The 21,825-nt window shown below is 42.0% G+C and overlaps 1 protein-coding gene across 3 annotated transcripts in view; it reads right to left on the bottom strand.

Annotated features, from left to right (window-relative positions):
- Positions 1-21,825, bottom strand: part of AUTS2 (activator of transcription and developmental regulator AUTS2) — a 1,187,404-nt gene that overhangs the window by 1,065,522 nt on the left and 100,057 nt on the right. The gene's annotated exons all lie outside the window — the stretch shown is intronic.

Raw genomic sequence — 21,825 nt, 5'->3', positions numbered from 1 at the left:
TCAGTTCCTTTTAATTGGATTTCATCCAACCAGAATTACAGCTGCCTCTCTCTATGAAAGAATAAAGTGATTTTTTTTTTGCTTCAACAATGCCCGGGTCCCTACCAGGGAATCAAACTGTCACTCCACTCGCTATTAATTATCCTGCGCTGTGCCACTGTTTCCCTTCCTTCATAAAGCCATGAACCATATTCCTTCCCCCTATGATTAACAGCAGTCATGATGATGCCTTCCATCCAATGAACCAACACAGAGGGAAATCCAGGCATCAGACACAGATGACAAGCAATGACAAGAATACTTAAGCAGAACATTTAACTGAAAGCAAAGTCTCTTATGCAACATGAATTCTAAGGTTAACGACTTCTCATGTATTTCTAGGGTAAAAGGTCCCTCGACTTCCCGAGGCAGTCAACTGCAGTGTCCCAATCCGTGAGGTTCAGACAGGTTTCCTGATACCTAAATCTCCTTAGCCACACTATAAGCCTGAGATTTCTTGTTTCCGTGGTGATGGCAAAGATCTTAACAGGCTCGTCAGTATGACAATTCCCCTGGCACTTGTAGGCTCTTTTTAAATCATCCCTCAGTCCCCTTTCCTCCATGTTGTGTCATACTCAGGAGAGGGACCAGGGTGGAAAGAAGTCTCAAAACAGTTTCACGTGAGGCCCAATGGAAGAAATTTGAGATTTCTTTTTATATATATATAAGTCTGAAAACTTGAGGAATATGATAGCTATCTTTAAAAAATTCTCAAGGGCTTCCCGTGTAAAAGAGGAAATTAGATTTATTCAATATGACCCCGGAGAGTAAAACAAGAAAGGACCAATAGGTTCTATAACCTGCAAAGAAAGAGACTTGCCCTCAGTATAAAGCAGGAACTCTCAATGTCCAGAAAAACGGAGCTGCTTAGAGAAAACACTACCTGTCAAGGCAGGCCATTCCCTGACAGCAAGGGTGAGACCGCCACCTGGAAGAGACATCTGCAAGCCCCTGCAGGACAAGCTGGCAAAGAGGGTAGAGGGTTTCTAGCGTCCTTCCAACTATGCAAAGCTAAGCATTAAGTATTTAGGTGGTTTGGGTTTTATCACACTAAAGAGGAGTGAGGCTTCTAAGGCAACAAGTGTTAGTAATAAGCCTCACAACCTCACACACACAGCACACACCCACAGGTAACAATATGTTATGCAAAGGATTATGGGGAGGCACTGCGTTACTTTACTTGAGTATGGAAATGAGCAAAGTTTGGAAAAAGTCCCCCCTGGTGCGGAAAGGTAGAAAAATGGCCTGCCAAAGATGTCAAATGTCCTAATTCCCGGAAGCTGTAATAGATTATTTTCCATGGCAAAAGGGTAATTAAGATTGTACCTGAAACTGAGGATGCAGATCATGGATTGCCCGGGTGAGCCTAATACGATTTCAACAGTCCTTAAATGAAAATGGAAGATGTGAGTAGAAAGCGCAAAACAGAGAGACAGCATCATGAGGACGCAGCCTGCTGTTGCTGGCTCTAAACATAACGGAAGGGGTCACAGGACAAAAATGCAAGAAGCCTCTAGGAGCTAAAAAACACAAGGCAACAGATTCTCCCTAGAGCCTCTAGCAGGAAGACAGCCTTGCTGTCACCTTGATTTTAGCCCAGTGAGGCTCATGTAGGACTTCTGACCTAATAAAACTGTAAGATAATAAATGTGCTATTTGAAGCCACTAAGTTTTGTGGTAATTTGTTACAAGAGCAAACAGGAAACAAACACACCCACTAAAGATCCTGATATGCCCATACAGTCTCAGAAAGAATGGGTTCTAGTTGCTGAATAGTTTAAAATGATCATCTTTAATTATCTTGATAATCTTTGTCTTGTATGAGAAGCATGGGTTAGTGGAAGTGTATACAGACCAACATCAGCTGCTTTAACAGTTAGCCTTTAGATGCCATCTCCCATGTTCACGGGACATGCCTGGCACATAGCAGGTTCCCAATAAATTTTTACTAATTTAAATTTAATAGTCAAAGTTCAAATGCCATCTCTGGCCTCCTTTGCTGACAGGGACAAAAAGACCCTCATGCTAACATGGCTTTAGTGCTTAACAATCTCACCCAAGGATTAAAACAGTGGATGGACTCTGTCCAGCGGCCCTCTGTTTATTTAGCAAAAAAACAAAGACAGTGTCTCTATGTGGGAACATATGAGAGAAAGATAGAGAGTGAGAGACTTTCCAATCACGCACTTCCCCTTTCAAGAAATAATCACTGCAGATTATACACCACAAGATCTACCTCCACCCCCTTCCCAAAGCAACAAATGCTACTACTATAGGTACAGTTCCCCCAATGATAGAAAACCTAAAGCAAGATACATCAAAAAGCATTGCTTTTTCCTTCCATTCTGCTCCCTTCCATCCCTTCCTTCTGGTGTCCATCCCCCAAACAATTCAGAATGCTGTCCAACTTCTCTGTCCTCATTTCCTCTAAGACTTATGGTCAATCATAGCTCTGTGTCAGTCCAGGAATGAGCGGCTGAAATGCTATGAAGTTTCTACATGGGGCCAGGAACACAGAGCCCATCAAGCCGACACCCATACTCTCTTACTACCCACACCCAGGGAGCTGGTCGTAAATGCCACCCTGAGTGTTTGGTCAGCCAGAGCCAAGCACCGCAGCTCCACAGCCTCTGCTCACTACTACCTGCTCATTTCAGTGGCTAGGATTCTTTAAAAGTGCTTACGGTATATCTGACCCCGTGTAAGTATACACAGCCATACAGTCTTCTTATTGTCACATTCTAAATCAAAGGCACATTCAACTCTATTTTGATATAAGCCTCAGTCTGTCTTCTTGGGGGGGGGGGGTGGACTTGAGAAACAGATGTTTAAAACAAGTAATATGCAGTAGTGGAAGAGGAAGGACTTAAAAAGGAGGGAAACTTTAACACACAGACACACACACACACACACACAATATTGGAAAACCTTATGTTCCCAAGAGCTTTAAATTTAGAATTAAAAAAATAATAATAATCAATTTTATCATTATCAGGAGCTTCTTCCATTTTAAAACTAAAGAAGACTGAAACTAAAGAATAGGTCCCCAGGACTAGCAGAGAGGAACTTAGAGGCCATTTCCTTAATGGTCCTCCTAATAAGACATGCTCTTTGGCCATGTAACAGTGCAATGGTTAAGAAGACATGCGCTAAAGAGACCTCCCAGGTTCCTCTCTCACCTCCATCACTCACCAGAAAAATTTCTGATCCCTCTGTGCCTCGTTTGCCTCACAAAATGAAAGAATTACAGTACCTATACCACACAAAGTTATTCAAAGTGTTAAATGAGTTCATACACATAAATCACTTATAGTAGTGCCTGGTAGAATGTAACTTCACTTGTTTATGTTAGCGATCATCATCCACATGTGTCCCTTATTATGACCCTATTGGTCATGCTGCCATCTCTAACCAATGACCATTCTGGCTCTAATTCTTTATCTCTTCATGTTGACTGCCTAACCTGACTGCACATCATCTGCTGAATGGGAAGGGTTATGTCTCTGTGGTTTTTGATGCAAGCTGACTGGCTTTCCAAAGAGTTCAATGAGAACATGATCTGCCAAGAAACCAAGTAACCAAGTTTCTCTAGGCTCTATTTCTCTTTCTGTGAACTGATGATCTCTAAAGAATCCTTCTAATACAGCACCCCACTGGCCTATCAATCATCTGTTTCTAACCTAAAATATGTCCTCAATTGCTTTCTGAATAAGAAACACTGATAATGCTTCAAGAGCCACCAATGTCCTCTCAGCTGCTGTCTACCCAATATAAAAAGTGATCAGCTCTGGAGCCATTTGAAAATCTTCTTTCAACCACAGTTGGATTACAACTGCTCAAAATATTTCTGGCCTGACCAGGTGGTGGCACAGTGGCTAGAGCGTCGGACTGGGACGCGGAGGATTCAGATTCGAAACCCCAAGGTCGCCAGCTTGAGTGTGGGCTCATCTGGTTTAACCAAGGCTCACCAGCTTGAGCCCAAGGTTGTTGACTTGAGCAAGGGGTCACTCAGTCTGCTGCAGCCCACCGGTCAAGGCACATATGAGAAAGCAATCAATGAACAACTAAGGTGCTGCAACAAAGAATGGATGCTTCTCATCTCCCTCCCTTCCTGTCTGTCTGTCCCCATCTGTCCCTCTCTGACTCTGTCACAAAAAAAAAAGTTTTGAAACCACATTTTTGTTGTTTATGCCTCAAAAAATATTATTAAGCCAAAGAAGGAGCTATAGCAATTGCTTCAAAGTCATTTACTGATGTTAAATCTAAGCAGGGTTACCTAGGCAGTCAATGACCTTCCATAGCAGATCTGATTCCAAATAAAATGTGGTTTCCTCACGAAAATGCAGGCAATATTGAAGACAAGCACAACTCAGTTATTAATAGAAACAAGTAATATAAACATGTCTCAAGAATAACACTAATGACTCTCTGAATGTTTTGAATGAAAAAATATGTAAAAAAAAAGTAAGTATGAAACAGATGGGACAAGTATGCTGATTACTGTAAGACACTGATGGAAAGAAATAAAAAGAGATCAAAATAAATGAAGAGACAAATTGTGATCATGTATTACAAGACTTGACATACTAAACAATTCTCCCTAAACTGATATACAGATTTAATGATCTTTTTGAGAGAGAGAGAGAGAGAGAGAGAGAGAGAGAGAGAGAAATAGGAAGGGAGAGAGATGAGAAGCATCACTAACTCTATGTTGTGGCACCAAATTGTTCATTGATTGCTTCTCATATGTGCCTTGACTGGGAGGCTCCCACTGAGCCAGTAATCACTTGCTCAAGCCAGTGACCTTGGGCTCAAGCCAACGCCCTTGGGCTTCTGACCAGTGACTATAGGGTCATGTCTATGACCCCACACTCAAGCTGGCAATCCCGCGCTCAAGTTGGTGACCCTGCATTCAAGACAGATAAGCCCATGCTCAAACCAGAGATCTTGGGGTTTCTAACCTGGGTCCTCAGCATCCCAGGCCAATGCTCTATCCACTGCACCACTGACTGGTCAGGCCAGATTTAATGAAATTTTAATCAAAATCCTGGGAGAATATTTTTGTAGACATAGGTAAAATGATTCTAAAATGTATATGGAAAGGAAAAACAACTACACAGTTAAAAGGATGTGAAAAAAGAATAAAGTTGGATGAGCCATATTACTTGATTTTAAGACAATATAAAGTACAAAAATGAAGACAGTGGACACTGAAGACAGGACAGACGCATAAATCTGATGGAACAGGACAGGGAATCTCCAAGTAGCTCCACGCTTACATATATGGACAACTAATTTTTGACAAAGATGCAAAGGCAATTCAATGGAGAAGGAACAGTCTTTTAAACAATAATATTGAAACAACTGTATATAAAAATATATTAATCTTCATCCCTACTTCATACCATGTACTTAAATTCACTCAAAAATCATCATAGACTTAAATCTCAAAATTTTTTTGTTTGTTTGTTTTGTTCTTTTTTTTCAGAGACAGAGAGAGGGATAGACAGACAGGAACAGAGAGATGAGAAGCATCAATCATTAGTTTTTCGTTGCACATTGCAACACCTTAATTGTTCCTTGATTGCTTTCTCATACGTGCCTTGACCGCGGGCCTTCAGCAGACCGAGTAACCCCTTGCTCGAGCCAGCGACCTTGGGCTCAAGCTGGTGAGCTTTTGCTCAAACCAGATGAGCCCTTGCTCAAGCTAGCGACCTTGGGGTCTTGAACCTGGGTCTTCTGCATCGCAGTCCGACGCTCTATCCACTGCGCCATCGCCTGGTCAGGCTCAAATCTAATACTATAAAACTTCTAGAAAAGAACCGTTGTGACCTTTGGTTAGGCAAAGATTTTTTTTTTTAGCTGTGAAACCAGAAGTATATACTCCATAAAAGAACAAACTGATATTTGTCTTTTACCAAAATTTAAAACTCCTGCTCTTCAAAAGACATTGTTAATGGAAATGAAAAGACAAATCATTAGGCTGAAAGAACACAGCTGCATATTTGATAAGAGACGTAAATTCAGAATACATAAAGAACTCCTAAAACTTAAGAAGAAAACAACCTAGGTTTTTAATGGGCAAAAGCTTTGAAAATATGCTTCACAAAGATGGCAAACACACGAAAGGACACTCAACATAACTAGTCACTGGAAAATGCAAACAAATCAAAATGAGATTCAACTACATGCCTATTAGACTGGCTAAAAATGTTAAAATACTGACCATGCCAAGTATTGGGGGAATACAGAGGACAGATAACTCCTATACACGGCTGGCGGGAACGCAAAACAACAAGAACACTTTAGAAAACTGTTTGGCAGCTTCTTACAAAGTTAAACACATACCTGCCGTATAACCTAGACATTGTATTCCTAGGTATTTACATAAGAGAAACGGAAGTATATGTCCATACAAGGAATTGCATGCCAATACTCACAGCAGCTTTATTTATAATGGTACAAAACTGGAAACAACCCAACTGTCTCAAAAGAGATGAATGGATAAACAAACTTTGGTATATCCAATAGACAAAATAATATTCAGCAATAAAAGGAAACTATCAATACATGCAACTACATGGATAAATCTCAAAATAATTTTGCTCAGTGAATGAAGACAGAAGAAAGAAAAGAATACATAGTATATGAGAATCGATTTATATAAAATTATTAGAAATTCAAACTAATCTGAAGTGATAGAAAGCAGACCAGTGGTTGCTTCAGGAAAGGGAACACAGAGAGGCACGAGGAAAGTATTATACAGAAACTTTCCGGCATAGTGAACATAGTATGTTCATTAGCCTAACTGTGGGATCATTTCATGGGTATATATACCATGACAAAATTTAACATAACGTACCCTTTAAATGTGTGGAACTCATTGTATGTCAATTACAATTTCAATTTTTAAAAACAATTCAGGGGAAAAAAAGGAAAATAAAACAAGCATATCTGCTCAGGTCCTAACCAGAAGCAGATTAAGGTCAGCGGAGGCCCCGGGCACAAAAGAAAATATTGAGCCTCTTACAAAAAAAGAGAGAACAGAGAAACAGGGAAAATAAAAATACATGCTAACCCTATTTTTAAATAAATAAAAAAATGTTATGCACTATTAACGTTAAAATCACACACATGAAACCAAACTTTGTGTCATTAGAAAAACATGTAAAGTTAGGGTTTTGCGGGGGCCTTCAGAAGTTGGGGCCCAGGGCACACGCCCAGCGCGCCCTGCCATTACATCCGCTTCTGGTCCTAACAGTCAAATGCAGGAATCAGACAAGCAGTTCGGCATGGAAGTCCTATGAGGAAGGAAGTGCGGAGTACTGTGGGTACGCAGAGGCGGAGCATTAGCCTGAACTGGGAGGCTAAACAGGACTTTATGTAAGAAAGGCTATCAAAGCAGCCATCTGAACAACGAGTAAAAACTAAACTGATTAGACCTATAAGTAAGATTGCTTAAAATGATGTTGTAGTCATTTTATTTTTATAAGTCAATCTCACTATCACGATGATTATGTTGTATTTTACTATAAAATACCACGCATAATACATACCACATATTGCATACAAACGTACACTTTGGAGGTAGTCATTTCCTCAGAACCAGTAATCATCTATTATAGGATTGTAGCCAGGACTGGTTTTATTTGTTATGTACATGGGAAAAATTGCAGAACTCAAAGTGAGGCACCACGCTAATAAGTTGGTTGTTCCCCCCCCCCTCTATTTTTACAAAAGTAAAAATAAATTATGGAAAAACTGTTTCATAGGAACCACAGGAAGTGGTTCTATACATGGGTTTAAAGCAAATGTCCTCAGACCCAGAAGATTTGAATTTATTCTACAAAGATTTAACATAATGTCCAAAGAACTACAAATAAACAGTATCTCTAGTAATTCTAATCTCTCTGCACAATAAATAAAATAATTTCTATCATTAATCACAACCTTAAAGGAACTCTATAAAGAACTGCATTGAAACAAGACTGAATCCTTCCACTAGTCCTCAAAACTAAAGAGTCATTACAAAAACACTTGCCACTTTCTCTTTCTCTCTGGTTTTAACATCCTTTGAAGCCTTCTCCTGCCCTACTCAAAAGGCTTAAACTCATTCTTAAACTATCATTTCCACATAAATTGCATGGGGTGGGGGTGGGGGTGGCAAGGCAGGGGCTATATAAAAACCTGTGGCTGCCCCTTATGGAATAACAATAAATACTCAAAGACCTGAGATATGACCCACCATCAAGGTACCTACACCAACTGATTCTCCTAACAGAATGGTAAGGTGAAAGCCAGTCTACTGCAGCCCAAAGAGCCCAGCCAAAATGCCTCAATCTGAATTCTTTAATTGCCAAATACATTTTATAACTAGAACATACAACCAGTAACAAGCTTAATTATAACAGTGGGCATTTTAATTGCTTTTGGAAAACTAGCCAACAACCTGTGGTACACAGCTTCAAAAGGATGCAATCTCATGAGCTAATTAAGATATAAACCCTGACAAACTGTAGCTCTCACAGTGATACTCACTTGCAAGTTGCACACTAGTAAGGTATCTAAAAGGATAATTTAGAAATTACTTATGGAAATGAGGGAGCTTGTTTAATGCGATTTTGCTTTGGATCTTCCCACAATGAAGAGGGCTGGCCTTCAAAAAGAGAAAGTCTCTCAAGTAGAATCATTTCCTTTAAGAGCCATTTCAGATCATTTCATACTTGGGTTGATTATTTAGCTGATTTGGGAAGGTTCTGGCACTTAAAAAAGAAACTTTTTTAAAGGAGGTAACTGAAAAGGAGTGGATGTTGTTCTGATGTTGCTGAAGCAGTGAGTTCAATTTGTCAATGGACAGGACTCAGAAAGTATCCAGAGAGTTTTATAAGAAATAAGAATAGCATTTTGCCTCATTTGTAACTCCACCACACTCCTCACTTAATAAAGTTTGGAGTTCCGGCTTATATTATTAAAAGAACAACATCCTCATGGTTAAACAGTCAACAGCGGCAAAAAAAAAGAAACCCTCCGGTTTTGCCCTTTCCACTTTGAGACCGTCAATGCTGGTAACTAACTAGTGAAACAATAGTCCCTCATCTGCACTGCTGAGTGCTAGGACGGATGGTTTCAGAACTGTATCTATATTTAAGGAGCCACGAATGACTGATTCATCATCCTAAGGGGACTCTCCTGGGTGAAAACTTGCCCAAACTATCAGAATGGCCAGAGGGGCCTTACTGAACAGCAAGAGGGAGAAGTTACAGCAAAAACATGATGGCATGAAAATCTCTGGTTGTACTGCAGAACTCCTCAACACTCTCTTACCTCCTACTCTGGCCAACTCATTTGCCTGGTGTCAAATTTCACTCCACCTGGACAGCACAATGATTTACACAGGGCATCCACACCAAACCCCTTAAATGATTCGCACCAACTAGCTGAAGTCCAGATGAGCTATATATACTACCCTGTTCCTGCAAAAGGCATTAAAGAGCCTCAGTCTGGTTTCACAGGGGCTAACACCACCAAAGAAGAAGAAAGAATTAGCTTCTAGAAGGATCCAGAAAGAAATTCAGAGAATGAAGTCTTAGCGTCATGTTTGATCCCTTGAATCTAAACTTTTCCTCTTGCCCTCAAGCTAATTCTTCCAAGGTAGTCTAAATTTTGCCTCTAGCCAGCCTTGTGGGATCCCACTAAGTCCACTGGATCACTGTAACAATGCCCGTGGTAATGGGGTTTTGTGACAGATTCAGTCCTCGGCAGGGAAACAAGTCCTTTGTACACAAACACCCAACCAGGCAGCAAGGGCATCAGCTGAGTCATCAGGGATGTCTGGGCTCCTTCTGGTGGCTCTGATAAACAAGCATATAGCACCCCTCCCTCAGCCTCAACAAAAATGCAGCAATAAATGGAAGGAATTCAATGTGGGTCTGGCTGTGTGTCAGAAATCCAATTTTCTCAACGGGTTCTCAATAAGCAACCAAATTCTACATCCTTCAAAAATATACATAATGAAATATCTCAAATCAAAATTCAATTAAAAAGTAACAAACAAAAAAAAAACAGCCTTTCTTCATTATCACATATTATTTATTCCCTCCCAAAAAGAAAAGACAGGAAATAAAAAATGTAAACTGCCACCACGATGGGTTCAAAATTCAGATCTCTCTCACAATAACAAGACTGTGTTAAATAATGTACTCCAAATGCTGCAGAGTCCTCCTTCAGGACAGCATGAGATGGGTGCTGGCCATCTCTGTGTCCCTGCAGACATCCCTGCCCATCCCTCTCAAGCTGCAGCTCTAGACTCACTGATGACAACTTCTGCCTCCAAATAAGTGCCACATGGTCACTAACACCCTCACTGTCTGAACTCCAGAAACCCACAGAGCACTACCACAATGTTTCTGAAATACTACCCACGTCTTCTGTTTTCATAAGCCATCCTCAAAAACAAAGGTAAGTCTGGAAAAGGTTTTTTTCTTTCAGTCACCCATGAAAAGGAGTTTAGGAGAGCTGATCATTCTGAGGCCCTGGGATATTTTTTCCACTTGTGTCTCTGCAGATATTTACAAACTAGTGATATCAGCCAGGACTAGATAAGCTAAATATCACAGTGTCGCTCTGAGCCATTCCGACTTGACTTGAACACACAGCACTTTTCACCAAGAGATTCAAGGGGTTGAACATGACGTTCGGACCTCCTTCTCTGAATCTCCTTCTGGGCCCTTAAAGAAAACCTATAAAGCAAAAATTCCGAGTCAGCATTCCCAGACCAAGAGTCCCAAAAGCCTCGATGCAGAGACTAACAGCCAAAACCATAAATATGGTGTGAACAAGTGTGAAGCGGGGCTCCCTTTAAGACCTCACGCTACCAGGCAGGCGTATTCAATAAAGAGAGCCGGTTTTATTAGGTACACATTTCGGTTAAAATTTTTTCATAAGCGGTAGCTATCATATTCTCCCACCAAATAGATTCTATCCGGTTGACAGTCAAAACTAGATTCAAATGTTACTTCCACCAGCGTAGGGATTTGGCCTGCTTTGCTCACCAACGTAACTGGCATCCAGAACAGTGCCAGGCACGGTGTGTGCATACAAAGATTAAGACGTGTAAGTGGCGTGTCCAAGGCCACACAGCTGGCAAGTGGCAGCACGGCATTTCTGTATGTCTGTAGAGTGGATGCATGTATATTGATTACTGTAATTATTAAGCTTCCTGCATAGTATAATCAAGCAATCTTTTTTAATAGGTTACTCTAAATTCTGCCTTGAACTAAATGTGAAAAAACTGGTACCTTTAGCAATTGTTATATGTTATGAAACCAGACAAAGAAAGAAACTGGTGGCACTACAACCTAGCCCCTGACTAAAGTTTCCACGCATAAAAGCTAAAACTTACTGACAGGGCAAGTCTGTGTAAAAAGCATGCAGATGCAGTCCGACCGTTAAAACAGAAGGAGCTAACCTATTACACACATTGCTGGTCTCTTAGGAGGAATGAAAACTCTTGCTTTTGTAGTTAAGGTGACCAAAAGAAAGAGTTTTAACATGTGATAACTGGTCACAACTGAGAGTTTGAGAGTCAAGGGGCAATTCAGATGTTCCCTATCAAGAAAAAAGCAAAAGAAATGAATAAATTCCAAGAAAAGAGAAGTATCAGAGAGATTGCAAAGGCTCCAGGCCTGACCTCTTGGTACTTTTCATGTTGGTTTCCTGGGAACATACCAACCTTTGTGTACTGCTGCTTAGAGCAGAAGCTTCAACAGTCTTTTACCTTACAATACACATGATATCATGTAACCAGATGAGGTGAAGTGTAATCTCACCAGACAATACAACACAAACAGCTGTGAGTTCATAGTTAGAGGACAGCAGCTCCATTCAGCTGCACACCTGCAATTATTTAATGTCTAGTTAAGCTTGTCTCCACTTAATAAATTACTTAATAATTACAAAGACAAGGAGAAGAAAAGGCATAAGCCACAGTTGAGAACTGGAGACAGGAGTTAGGAATGAACAGAAAAGGGTAGGGAAAAACTCCTTGCAAGAAGTCTGGGGAAGAACAAGGCATCTGAAGCAAACAAAGTCAGTAACTCAAGCTGCCAGCTATTTCACAAGCATGCGCGAGGCGCCAGGCAGGTGTCAGCCATGACAGAGGGCTCAGAAAGCTGGCCCGTCCCGCCCTGCCTTCAGTGTGCTCGCCCAGTCCTGAGCTACTTCTCGGAGGAAGGCTGAAAGAAGGATCAAGTTCTCACTTCGGGATTATTAATTAACCTTTTTTACTTAATAAAAGAATAGATACTCCCCCAGCCTTCCAACAGACAGCCAACTTTCACTGGTCCAGAAAACCAGAACAGAATGTGTCGGGACAATCTATAGGCAATATCAAAATCTCATTTTCACCAAGAGCTTCCGACACTCTCTCCACCAGCTATTTCCTGAAATTCACCCCAAATAAATTTATTTTTTATGTGCTTTTATAAATATAGATGGGGTGGGGGTTTTCTTCCCCCCTTTGCCTTCTTGCATCCGGTCCCCAGCGCCCTTCCCTCTGACAGCTGTCAGTCTGCTTCATGTGTCCATGCCCGTGTTTCTGTTTTGTTCATCAGTTGATTGTGTTCCACATTAAATGAGATCATACGGTATTTGTCTTTCTCTGACTGGCTTACTTCACTTGGGCCATCCATGCTGTAGCAAAGATTTCCTTTCTTTACAGCCCAGTAGTATTCCATTGTGTAAACGTGCCACAGTTTTTTTATCCATTCATCTACTGATGGGCTCTTGGGCTATTTCCAGATCTTGGCTACTGTAAATAACACTGAAATGAACACAGGGGCATATACTTCCCAAATAGTGTTTTCGGGTCTCTTAGGATGTATTTTCAGAAGTGGGATTGCTGGATCAAAAGGCAGTTCCTTTTTTTGAGGAAACTCCATCAAAATAAATTTATTTTTCTGCTATCTTTACTTCTCCTGACAGCCCTCTGGTGAAAAGAAAGAAAATGAAAGACAGAGAGAGGAGGTATTGAATGGAAAAACTTCTATAAAACACTTTCAGGAGCTGAATCGTGTTTCTCCAAAGTATCACAGGCTGAGTCCTGAGTCTGAGCACTGCAGAATGGGACCAATAGAGAGCTAAGGTTTTCAAGAAATAACTGAATTAAAATGATTTATTTGGGGTGGACCCTCATTAAATACAACTGTTGTCCTTATAAGAAGAGGACATCTGGACACAGCACACATAGAAAGAAGACCATGTGGGGACACAGTGAGAAGGCAGCTGTTTGCCAGCCAAGGAGAGAGACCTCCACAGAAAGCAGCTCCTGCTCTGGCTAGAGCCAGAGGCTGCAATGGCATGCACCGTTCCCACACGGTGATTCTGCAACTCTGAGCCTGGCCAAGGAAGGACTGTCCACAAATCATAACAGGACCCAGACACTCGACCGTCCATCTCCCCACCTGCCCTGTCACCCACCCTTGCACCCACGCTACAATACTTATTTAACTCTTATTATCTATAGGGAAAATTAAGACAAATTAAGATTTGGGGCCTGCTCCTACCACTAATACTAGGTGGTATGAGTAATAGTACTAATTATATGATCAGGTTGAACGGAAATAGGCACAAAAACCTATGAAAGAACCATGACAGGCATGTCTAACACAGGTTCCAACCAGGAGGAGAAAAAAGGGAGGAGAAGGATAGTTTAGGCAAAGAAAACATATAAGCAAAGGCACAGAAACATGAAAGCAGGAACCAGAACTCAAAATATCAAAATATCTGAATATGTGAATCCCAGCTGTAGCACAGTTGACTACTTTGGGCAAATAACAAAACTTTTGAATGCTGAATTTAATAGTTTAACAAGATCATGCTTGTCAAGCACCTAAAGTTGTACCTACCAACGTAGCGCTGTTAGTGGTTCTATTGTTTGCCCTGGAAATGACAGGCAGTTCTGCGCGCTGGGCCACAGAGAAGAGGAAGCCTAGAAGTGAGGCTGGCACAGCATTCTGGAGCCATCCTGTGAAGTGCCTCACACGGCACACTAAGACGCCTGGCAAACAGTGTATCCTATGGACAACAGGAAGCCTCTGAATGTTCTTAGAATCCAGTAGCAGCGTGCTGAGTTTGGGATTTCCAAAAGAAACCTCCAGTGATGACGTTACAGTGAACAGTTGGAGAGGGAACAAAGTCAGGGTGAGGAGTCGGTGAAGTTGCCGGGCCAAAAGGGGGTCCGAAAGCAGAGGAGAGTCAAGGTACCCTTCAGAAGTAAAAAGAGCCAGGATACAATGACTGCCCAAGACGAAACTTGTTTCACAAAGAAAATGACAACGGCTTTAAATTGCATTGGCTAGCCAGGTTATTATTTCACACTCTGGAAACTGTCTTACTTAATTAACTAATTTACATTCTAGTATATTTACATACCTGCATACATAAAAAAAAAGAGCTCTCAGAACATGACCAAACAGACCAGCACCCCTGACCAATAAACAGTCGCTTTAAAGAGCCAAACAACTGCAGAGAGCTTTTATTTTTAGCGTTCAACATCTCTGATATTTACTAAAGTTTATAGTCCCGTTTTCCTGGGAGTTATTTTATTAAGTGGACTGAATTAATATTCGCACTTCCACCCTGACCAAACCAGCAGATGAGAGCAAACAGCTTCCTCTGACTCTTCAACCTGCTGCTATTTTCATACCTAACCTACTCTAAAAGTATAATGATCCGCTCTAAATCTAGGCTTGAAGGCAGAGTACTAAAGGCCAGTACAACATTTACATTTCTCCCAGGCGGAGGCATGGAAATGCGGTGACAAATCAATTTCTGTTCTTGTACAGAGGGGTGGACACGCAGGCCTCTGAGAAGGGGCAGCGCTGGGGAGAGCAAACCCGCAATGGGCGACGGGCTGTCCTTCTGGGACTCACCTTTACAACCCCGGCCGTTTTTAAAAGGTGCATCAGGCAAGTAAAGCAGACCAAGTCAAGTGATGAGGGAGGCTGACCAGGTTTCAGACAGGCCATGCACCACTACGGCCACGGGCTGGCCACCAGCAGGCCACCCAGCAGGCTTGCAGAGAAACAGACCACAGGTTAGGACCACCCAGGAGTTCTGCACCAACCGAATGGTTCCGACCTTTGCACATCACCCACCCCTCTGCACAGAGACACAGAAACACATCCGCCTTCCACACTTCACAGGCATTCTCTCTAGGCCTCCCTCCCTGGCCTTTGACACTTTGTCTTTACACTGGTTACCTGTAAACAATCCTGTCTCATTATCTAGGCTATACGCTCCTGGGAAAGGAGGTCCACCCTGGAGCCTACCTGTGTTTTGCCTACAGAACAAAAAGTCAACAGATGTTTTAGTGAGTAACAGCATAAGCACAACCGCAGAGAACCCTATGGAGAACCAAAAATTTAACACGCATACAAGCGACTTGGGGATCTTTTTAAAACTCATATTCTTGAACCACACCCTCTGGAGGTTCTGTTTCAGTAGGTCTGGGGTAGGGGTCCCCAAATCTCCATTTCTATTAAGACGTCAGGTGATGCTGATGTTGCTGGTCCACACCAGCTCTGCCCAGAATAACCTCCTATCCGAAGTACAATTCTGAGAAACAGCACGGGGTGGCTACTGTCCCCTTACCTGCACAGCAAACATTCCCATTCCCCCAAGGCAGCCCAGTCCACTCCAGACCAGAGAACTGCTAAAAACAACCCCCCACAAACTGAGTTCCCTGGACTTCAAATGCCTGCCCCACAGAAACTAAGGATGTGCCTTTCACAGAGTTCTCTCACCAATCTTTCCTCAAATCACCCACTTTCCTTCCTTTTCTCTCTGCCTTTGCTTCTGCCCCCTGGCCCTTGCACAACCAGAAGCACACCTGAACACTAAACTACAGCCCTTTTAGCTGTGTTCCTCGGGAAAACTGCCTGCTTCTCAAGTTGTAGCTCCCCTCTGAATTTACCTACTTTTCCCATAATGGAACCCCCCCCTCCATACCAGCAATGAATTAATTCCTGAGACCACCCAGAAACAGCCAAGGGGCATTCTCTGCCCTGTTCATGTAGCTCCTTCCCACTACTGTACAAGCACACCAATGTCTTCATTGGTCACATGAAGAGCCTACATGATTCCTTCCAGTTCTAATGCCCTAGATGTGTATAATCTAAACGCAGGCACTTAGGAATCATTCTAGGTTCCTACTTTGCCGACACTCACTCCTTAGAGAGAATGCCTGTCTGAGGCCCGTCCTCTCACTCCAGAGAGACGGGGGAAACATCTGGACAGTCAGAAGAGGCAGGGGCAAAGCTGATAACCTGTTTGACCTTCATATCCTCAGCTGTAAACTGAGGGCAACAATAACTCAAAGCTATTTTAAGAGATTTAACTGAGTTAAAATGAAACATGTAAGTACAACTTGCTACAGAAATGTTCTTTCTCATCAATGCTGTGAATTTCCCTAGTATTCCTATTGCACCTACTAAATGTTCCCTCCTTCAGGATGCTTGTCCCAGTCACCTATCAAAGGACAGTCACCTTAGGTTCTTTGTATTCTCACTGTATGCCAGCAATTTTCAACCTTTTTCATCTCACAGCACACATAAACTAATTACTAAAATTCTGCAACAACCAAAAAATATATTTTTTTTGCTGGCCTGACAAAAAAAAACAATAGGCATAATTTTGATTCATTCATATCTGACAACTATTGTTGTATTGGCTGTTGTCATCTTTTTATTTGACAATCAACGGGAAAAGAGGTCAGTGTTCCCGACTAAAAAGCCAGGTACTGCATGTTTTAAAAATTCTTGCAGCACACAGGTTGGAAATCCCTGCCGTCTGCCATGCGGTGGGGGGTGGGGGGAGACAGGGTGGCAACGACGACAGTCAGCTCCACAACTCACAGGCACCTGTGCTCCTGCTCCTGCTGGACTACAAGCTCCCGGAGGGCCCCCTGCAGCACCTCACACATCACCCTGTTAGGGTCGGGCACCCACTAAGTTCGCAAATGCTGCCTGAGTGCGTGACATTTGCGAGGAGATTCAATACCTCACAAGCTGCAGGACAGAGGGAGAAGAGCTTGATCAACAAAAGTCCAGTGTACCACCAGCACTACCGTACCCCACAGTCTCTGAAATCACTGCCTCTTATTACGTTCAAGCCACTATTTATTGGCAACTGACAACGTCCTCCCCCTATGCAAAGAACTTCACATGTACCATCATATGTAGACCTCACCACCACTCAACAAGGCAGGTCTTATCATGATCCCCATTTTATAAACGGGGAGAGTAATGCTGCACAAAGAAGTCACATAGCGTGTCCAAGGCGACACGGCGAACAGTAGCAAGGATGGAGTCTGAATCCACACAGTCTTATTCTGGAGCCAGCGCTCTACCTTCCAGGGGAGGGCAGCCCTTGCGGGACACAAGGCTTCAAGGAGTGTCTCCATCTGAGAAAAGCACCTCTGCCTCCATGTGTTAGCACCTAAGTCCGAGAACCAATTAACGGGACAAAATGACAGCCTGACGCTCCAGAAAAACTATAGCTACTCATTCTCTCAATTAGCATGTGATGCAGAGAGAAGGGAAACAACCAAATATTTAATGTGATTGAAACCAGGTCTATGAAAGATTCAGTTGCTTGAAAACCACACTTATAATTGGAAGTAAATCTCAAGAAATACAAACTCGAGACAAGGTTTTCACTTCAATAACTTTTCTAGTTAATAATTGATACTAGTAAAAGAAGAAGAACAGACGATAGGCTCTGAATTATCCGCCCCACAATGGAGGCTAGTCAGAGGCTGCGCGGTGTCTCCCAAATCTGTCACTCCGTATGGAAAATCCCCAGAGGCTGCCAAGAGCCATGAATTACATTTGTGTCCTTCTTAGGGCTGATGTGTATGACAAGCCCCAGAATTCCAGGAGACCTGAACTTCCTTAAACTATCCAACATAATTAACAGAGCTAATAATGGCATAAGAAAAGAAAAATATCCTGGCAATCTTTGCAACTTTTCTGTAAGTCTCAAAGTATTCCAAAATGGAGTTTATTTTAAAATTTAGGGGAAAAAAACATTAGAAAAATAAGCAAGAAATGTGACCACATTGTTTACAGAAAAAGAAATACTCTTTTGACCTTCGATAGAATAAGAAATGCTCAGTGTTATTCATAATAAGAAATACAAATTGAACCACTTTGAGATACAGGTACTAATTTTCTCCTATCAGATTGGCAAAAATTCAAAAGTTTAACAACACACCCTGTTAACAAGGTTGTGACTCTTAAACAGGTGGGAATATAAATTGATACAACCTCTACAGAGTGATTTGGCAATAACGATCAGAATTACAAATAGACATACAATTTCAGTAACAATTTCACTTCTGGGAATTTATCCTACAGATGTACAAATACCGATGGATGAAATGCCCCATGTTCAAAATGATTTATTGCAGCATCACTTGTAACCGTAAAAGACTGGAAATAATCCAAGTGTCGAGCAGGTTAAATTAATTATAGTACAGGCAAACTTCTGAATATTACGCAGCTATAAAAAATTTAGAAGCTATCTCTATTGAGATGAAATAATCTCCAGGATATGCTGATAATAACAAAAGAGCAAGATGTAGAACTATGTGTGTAGTATCAACTATATTATATATATTCAAATGTACTTCTGTTTGCTTTGAGAAATTATGGAGAATATATAAACTAGTAAGCCATTATGGGAGGCTGGGGAATAGTGCATATGGGCCCAGGGATGGGAAAGAGACATTTCTCTATATACTTTTTATTATGTAGTTTTGATTTTTGAACCATATAAATGTGTTACTTACTTAAAAGTAATAAACAATGAGATAAAGAAACCAGCAGAAACACCCGTCAATCCCACAAATAAATCCTGGTTCCACTTCCATATTATTCAGGGGTTATCACGGACCATTCTCCAAGTTCTATTTCTATTGCTTCCTACAACATAACTTACCAAGCATTATCTTAAGAGATACACACCAATATTAATGAAAAGAGGATAATCAAAAGGAAAAAAAAGTAAATGTAAAAATGAAACATCAAAAATTTTAATATACTCAAAGTCACCTATGATGCTGGGGAATCTTTTCCCTCCTTATGTGCACTGTGTGCACTATTTCCTAACCACACATACCTACCCCAAATCCTAACCTCTCTCTCCCCCAAGCGCAGACAGTGGAGAATGAAGCATTTTTCATAATTAAAAACTCAGGACTTATTTGAAAGGAAATTTGAGCCCAACAGCACCAAGTAAAATCTCTAAATACAATTTATAACAATGGCTATCTTCAGTATGAAAATTTGACATGTTGATAAGACACTAACCAGAACTGATTCAGCAACACATTATTCCCAGTGGATCTTACATACTGTCCTTGTGTTGATGCCACGGCTGTGTGCACTGTGGAGCCTTTACAGCAGTCACAGGACATGTGTGGTATCTTACACATGCCTGTGTAAGATACAGGAGAAGAGCCAAAATGACAAGGCCAGTCTGTGACATCAGTAATCCTACCAGGAAAGGGCCCTCAAGCTCACAGATTATAACATTAAATGACATGACTTGGGGTGGTAAACACACAATAACAGTGTGATGTGTTGTAGAATTGTGACCCTGAAACCTTTATGAGTTTGTTAATCAGTGGAACCCAAAAAATTCAATAAAAGGGGGAAAAACACATCAGATGGTAACAAGCTGCCACTCAGTAGGTAAGTACTTTTCAAAAAACCCTTCGGGAGACAAGCCATCAAAGGACAGCTCACCTAAGTACTATCTATGGAAAATTATTTGCTTTTCTACTGGATCAATAAGTAGCAAATAAGGTCAGGGACTACAAATGAACAATCAATAAAATGGGGAAAGCATTGTAACCTGTCATTGGCTTTAGCCACATCCCTTGTTCCTGTCTGGAGAAGGTTTTCACAGGAAGAAGGCAACTACTAACTATGCTGATTGATTTCTTATACACACACACACACACACACACACACACACACACACACACATTTCACTGTGCTTAAAATTACAGGACTATTATTAACGAATCAAGATACTTCTTAATAACAAACTAATTATAACCCAGGGAGAAGAACTTGCCCTTACCCAGACAGTGCCATGTGTAACTGAAACTACCAGGTTTTTACCACTTTACCAGTCACTGCTGAAAGTTAGGGAAATAAGGGCTTCTGAAAGTAACATCCTGCTCCTCCTCCGCCTTATCCTCAGCTCATCTTAATGTGTTAATCAGCAGGGCCACGATGCAGAAAGCTCCTCTTGAAACTGCTGCGCTATCCACAATGTCTGGTCCACTTGAAGAGAAGGGAAATGCCGCACGCTGATCCAGCCACAGAAGATCCTCTGGTACCTCATGAATTTCAGAAGCTGTCTCATAAATCAGTTCAACCGAGATCACTTAACTTGGTCCTGTTACAAATCCTGCTGCCACAGTGGACAGTGTCTGAGGCTGTAAATTAAAACTGTAAGAGAGAAAGGGGGAGAAGGAGGGACCCATCCGCAAAAGCTGGGCTGGAGAGCTGACAATGTCCATTCTAGAGGTTCTGAATACACAGTTTGAGATGCCCAGGAAGTCAAAGAGGAGAGGTAGGTAACTGATCTGAGGATTAACAAAACCCTCTGTTGCAGACAGAACATTTAAGTTCCTCTCACTTACACCTATGGTCAGCTGAGACCAGTTGAGACCACCCTCATAGCATATCCAGAGAACCTGCCCCTGACAACTCCTCCCCAGCACTTCTCTTCTCATACTGGATCATGGCTGCTGGCCTTCTGATGTTAATTCCCTCTCGAATCTGAACTTTCCAAGGCCAGAGACCATTTATTTATCCCCAGTGCACCTAGCTCAAAGCATGACCTGTGGATGCCACATACAAATACTTTTTTTATTGTTTGCTTAGCAGAGGCAATGCTTGTGAAGAAATAAAGGGGAGTCTCTGCAATCAGTTCCCCCTCCCTTGGCAAAGAAGAACATGAGCTCTACATCCTAAAACAGCGGTTCTCAGAGTGTGGCCCCTGAACCAGCAGCGTCTGCATCACCTGAGAACCTGTTAGAAAAGCAAATTCTCAGCCCTGGCCGGCTGGCTCAGCGGTACAGCGTCCACTCGGAGTGTGGAAGTCCCTGGTTCGATTCCCAGCCAGGGCACACAGGAGAAGGGCCCATCTGCTTCTTCACCCTTCCCCCTCTCCCTTCTTTCTATCTCTCTCTTCCCCTCCCACAGCCAAGGCTCCGTTGGAGCAAAATTGGCCCAGGTACTGAGAATGGCTCCATGGCCTCCGTCTTAGGCGCTAGAATGGCTCCCATTGCAGCGGAGCAATGCCCCAGAGGGGCTGAGCATCGCCCCCTGGTGGGCATGCCTGGTGGATCCCAGTCAGGCGCATGCGGGAGTCTGTCTGGCTCCCCGCCCCACACACCGCTTCTCACTTCTGAAAAATACAAAAGAAAAGAAAAGAAAATTCTCGGACCTCACCCAGACACACAGACATAGACACTGTGGCTGAGGTCTCCCAGTCTGGGTTGTAATAAGCCTTCCAGGTGATTCTAATGGAAAGCAAAATTTGAGAACCTCTGTCAGTTTCTACTCTTACATATCGCTATAGCTTCATAACCTACCCCTCATAAATCAGACAACTGAATAAAGTAACTTTGACCAAGATTTAGATGTTTGGGGAAAAAAAGTTTACACAGATCTGTGAGGCAGCTTTCCTGGCGGTGTTAATTAACTG

This window comes from Saccopteryx bilineata, chromosome 4 (genome assembly GCF_036850765.1).
Source record: "Saccopteryx bilineata isolate mSacBil1 chromosome 4, mSacBil1_pri_phased_curated, whole genome shotgun sequence".
Taxonomy (NCBI): Eukaryota; Metazoa; Chordata; class Mammalia; order Chiroptera; family Emballonuridae; genus Saccopteryx; species Saccopteryx bilineata.
Note: the sequence above shows the minus strand (reverse complement) of the source record. Positions and strands in the feature narration are given on the sequence as shown.